At 36.5% G+C, this 4,824-nt stretch overlaps 1 protein-coding gene across 5 annotated transcripts in view; it reads right to left on the bottom strand.

Moving 5' to 3' along the window:
* The window catches only part of LOC137639220 (somatostatin receptor type 5-like), a 399,967-nt gene extending 395,747 nt beyond the window's left edge, over positions 1 to 4,220 (bottom strand). For 3 of the 5 annotated variants that reach the window (XM_068371514.1, XM_068371516.1, XM_068371518.1), the window contains exon 1: positions 4,082 to 4,214. The gene's annotated coding sequence lies outside the window, so the exon portion shown is untranslated. Of the gene's footprint in view, positions 1 to 4,081 lie in introns of all 5 variants that reach the window. The other 2 variants (XM_068371517.1, XM_068371515.1) reach the window with 2 other exon arrangements.
* Between the last annotated feature and the right edge of the window lie 604 nt (positions 4,221 to 4,824).

The following is a 4,824-nucleotide window of genomic DNA, read 5'->3' as shown; positions in this document are numbered from 1 at the left end:
TTGTTTTATGACCTACCTTGGCTCTGTTCCCTCCTCATTTCTTCCTTTTTAGTGTTCAATCTAAATTTTCCTTCATAGTGTACCTGCTGGGTTTTCCTCCAGTTCCATTTCAAAAGCTCTAGAGGCCACTTATGCATAGCAAAGGAAACAGACAGTGACAATGCCCAAGATAGTAGGACATTGTCCTAGATACTGACCATATATACATATGATCAGCACCCAAGTAAAGGCTCCTCTCTATCAAACTAGGACCAGGGAGTGTCAGGCAATGGCTGATGATGACTTGGTAGGTAGACCTCTAAGTTCCTCCAAAACCCTGTGCTTAGCTCACAATGATGGTGAGGTTGCAGACACTAAAGGAACTATCCAGCTTGAGCAGGACTCGAACTGCGGTCTGGCGATCGCCAGGCAGGGACTTTTCCAATAGGTAACCGCAACTTGGGCGTTGAATGGCTTCACTGTCCCTAGTGTTGGGCTATATAGCCCAGATACATAAATGCAATCCAATCAAAGCCAGGAGGATAGCAAGTCATTTCTTTTAGAAAGATGTCCTTAAATTGGACGTGAAGGGCTTCACGTTCTCTGCGATCCAAGTGAAAGTTATGGAGAAAGAAACTTGCCTTAAATGAGCGATTCCTAACTCATGCTTACGCTCATTCTCGTTTTCTTCTCTTTCTTTTTCCAATTTTATTTTTCCTTTTATTGAAGATCGTTCAATTGTTAATCAAATTCAGATAGCACCGCTTCAACGCTTTTCATCAACATAAGAAATGTACTCTGTAGCTTTATAGTATTTTGAGCTTGATAGAGAAAAACCTTATCATTTTTTTCAGGAGTAAGAAAAAATATTTTCATTCAGTATTTGCAAACTTGACAAATTAATACTATCACACTTTACCACTTAAAAATGTCATTTCAAAATTACACTTGAGTCAAGCTAATTTTGGATGGTTCAGTATTCCGATTAAACATCTTGACTATAAGTGAATCAAAATATTTTTTTTTCTTTGTTACACAATTAAGTAGTCGATAAGAAATGTATACCCAGTTCTTCACGTTCCCTATTTCTATGCAAGTATACCAATAAATGTAAAGTTGTACACAAGAATTCCTTGCACACCTCGCTCTGAGGACGTTCACTTTGTCACACCCTTACTTCGCGGAGAGTCCATGGTTATAACCCACCCACCACCTCTACCATCTCTTCCTACAACATCTGTTTGGTTACTCTCACGCAGTATGGGTGTGGCGGGGTGCATTAACTCAGAGCGAGAAGTGTCAGAAATGTCTGTGCCCAACTGTACTTTGGTCCAATAAATCTAGAAAGGCGATATCTATATTACATGACGAAATAAAACACTAAACATATCATTATAATAATATATAACGTTGATCTGTAACGATAACAATTAAACTAAAGGTACTAATGGCCGTCTTTTGTAGATATGCATAAGATGTTAAAACAAACTGAGGCAGAGAAGAATATATGAGTAATATCACAAAGTATAACTGGTAGGAGAAGTAGTATATCAATGTTATCTGTAGAGAGATGCAGTAATGACCTTCGAGGTGATATATAGAAAGATAGGGTGATAAATCCAAGTCAGTATTAAGAATACCATAGTCGAGTGGATATAGCACATATGAAGTTAAAATCCATTGGCTATATGGTCATCAAATTATCAAAATACATAAGGCAACGGAATCATATCTTTAGATTAGAGTTGCCTGAGACAGAGGATCGGATTTAAAGCTTTATAGGCTACTCATGAATGGCAGAGCAACGGACAGTGACATTGCTCTAGCAAACAGGACAATGCCCTGGAGACTGACCATATATACATATGATCAGCGCCCAAGCCTTCTCTCCACCCAAGCTAGAGACAAGGAGGGCGAGGCTATGGCTGCTGATGACTCAGTCAGGCAGACCTTTAGGCTCCCCCAAAGACCCCATCCTTGGCTCGAAAGGATGGAGGGGTTTCAAACTCTTAAGAAATTATCGAGCTTGAGCGGACTCGATCTCCCGTCCAGCAGAACGACAAATAGAATGGTAAAGAGTTGTGAATCGAATGTCGAACGAGTTTCTTGAATACATAAATAAAAGACATCAAATATCTATATTCGATTTTGATATGAGTCGCCACGAGATTAAGTAAGCTGGATTACTATTCAATGAAAAACTACATTCAAAATTGAAGTTGAATGAAACTAATAAACAAGATAGCTTTAGGGCTTTTTAATTAGCCATAGAGAGTTTCGAAATAAAGCTTTTAGTAATTATAAACTTTTCACTGACTATTTACAATAACAGTAAAGTGGTGTGCCAGATATATTTTGTATTATAGATGTTGGTTTACTACTCCAAGTATAAGGTATTTTGTTCATAACAAGAGTTTAATGGGCATTGAATGTGTGTTTGTGTGCATGAAGGAGCCTAAAAAACAATCTTTTTCATCTATCATTAAATAATTTGCTTGAGTCATAAATCTCTCTCTCTCTCTCTCTCTCTCTCTCTCTCTCTCTCTCTCTCTCACACATGACCTGGGAATGTCTTCAGGAAGCAATGGAAAGATATACATTAGATTGGAATTTGCACATCACTAACACATTTTCCTAAAAAGTTAGAAATTAAAACTGGTCCAAACCAATTTGAAAGACACTTAACGGACATTGTCTCATGAAAGAAATCTTTTGAAATAAACCATTGATGCCAGCAACTGGTGTTCAGTATCATTTCTCCTCGTGTCACCACATTTACAGACTAACTCAAGTTTATAAAAATATTCATAGAAAATCTGTTTTAAAAATGTATCCATCAGGCTCATTTATATAAGCATACTGTGTATTTATCCTCATTATTTCCTCCCACACCTATTGACGCAAAGGGCCTCTTTTTTATCTACCTTTCTGTTGGGTGCTTTCTTATTTGATTTCAGTGGGGCAATGAGGAGCTTGTGATCACCATCAATATCTGCACCTTAATAGATTCTCTCTTTATTAATGGCCATGTGATGTTTTTGATTTAGTAATACACATATTTTTCCACCTATCTCGTACTCATATGTTATTAAATTCTCTATAAAAAAAAAAATAGGTCTTCCTGGCGATGCCGTGAGACGAAACCGGTTAGGACATATATAGGATTTAAGGGTTACATGCATTGCACCAAGTTTCAATGTTTGTTGTACATTAGTGTACGCAACCCGCCAAAATGACGACTAAACAGATATGCACCGCACGGACACACAAATTTGACACCCCTTCTCCCTTTCCTAACTACCTAACTACAACATGTTATATTGGGCAATTTATGGAAGATATATATATATATATATATATATAGCGGGCATATATACAGGATATATATATATATATATATATATATACATATATATATATATATATATATATATATAACTATATATGTATATATATATATATATATATATATATATATATATATATATATATCTATTTACAACAACAAATACAGTCATTCCCAGTCCACTGCAGGAAAAAGGCCTCATATATGCCCTGAGTCATATCTGGGGTTTAGCCAATCTCATCACCCGGTTGGCTACTGTGGATTGGTGGTGGTGGGAGACTTTAGTCTGATCACTCACAGCAAACCAACCTAGTATATATATATATATATATATATATATAGCCGGAGGCATACTCTTTATCATATTAAAGAGGGGATTAACTCCTTTTTCACCGTACGTATTCATACGTAGAAACCTTTCCTGCAAATAAGTTTTACTGAAACTGGAAACGGTCATTCCCTGTCCAAAGGTACATTAATTTGTATGCCAATAGATCACATCTCCGTAATCTAATGCCGCTATCATTGCGCTCTTGTTATCAAGTCTCAATTCCCTACACCTTAACTTTCTTTCACTATCAAATCTCATATTCTTTTTTTTCATCAATTAGGTATTAAATCAATTATTTTCTATAATATCATCATTCATGTAAACTGTAACACTCGTCCAAGATAAATAAACTTATTTCGATTCCTAGAATAAGATGAAAGTACTCGAAACGAAGATAAGATTGGAATCATTGGAATTCAACTTACGGGTTCAACAGGTAACGCGCGCTCAGGACGCCTTTTTCCTCGGAAACTTCTCAAGTCCGTCGTCAACAGAGGCCGACCGAGCACTGGCTGGCCTGTCAGCAGATGGTTTATCTGCGGAGTCTGGTGTCCTCTCCCTGCGCACTTTGCAAATAAACAAACAGCTAGCGCAAATGTCGTGATTTCCTCCCCCTTCCCGTGGGATATCATATGATGTTAACAGGTCTTCTAAAAGGTAATTAACTTTTATACTGACCTGTTTGTTTTTATGGTTTTAAATTAAATTTCCTTTTATAATTCATTTATAACAAATGGTATCGGCCTCAATGACCTCTGATATCAGGATGCCAGAAAACCCAAAATTAATCAATCAATCAATCAAAAGGTTTAAGTTTATTCTGCAATAGGATTATGGTGCTGATAGATACTAAAGCGTTAGATTAGGGAAGATAGTGTCGAAGATAGATTCAAGTTATTTCTTGTCAATGTCAACTTGTATTTAATGTTTATAGAAGTAATACACAAAAGGTTTCATAGTTTTTATCTTATTTTTTATTTTAAATCAAAGCTGAAGACGAATTTCCAAATACCTTAAAAGTCATTCCCTTTTCCTTACTGTTCTCAGGCCCAAACTTTTTGTGACACTGGTATTAGCTGTTGACCCCCATGAAAGAACAGTAAACTTTTAATTGAACTAACTACCATTTCAGGCGACGTTAGACAATTTGAAGGAAGGACAGGAAGAC

Source organism: Palaemon carinicauda, chromosome 4, assembly GCF_036898095.1.
Source record: "Palaemon carinicauda isolate YSFRI2023 chromosome 4, ASM3689809v2, whole genome shotgun sequence".
In the NCBI taxonomy this organism is placed as follows: domain Eukaryota; kingdom Metazoa; phylum Arthropoda; class Malacostraca; order Decapoda; family Palaemonidae; genus Palaemon; species Palaemon carinicauda.
Note: the sequence above shows the minus strand (reverse complement) of the source record. Positions and strands in the feature narration are given on the sequence as shown.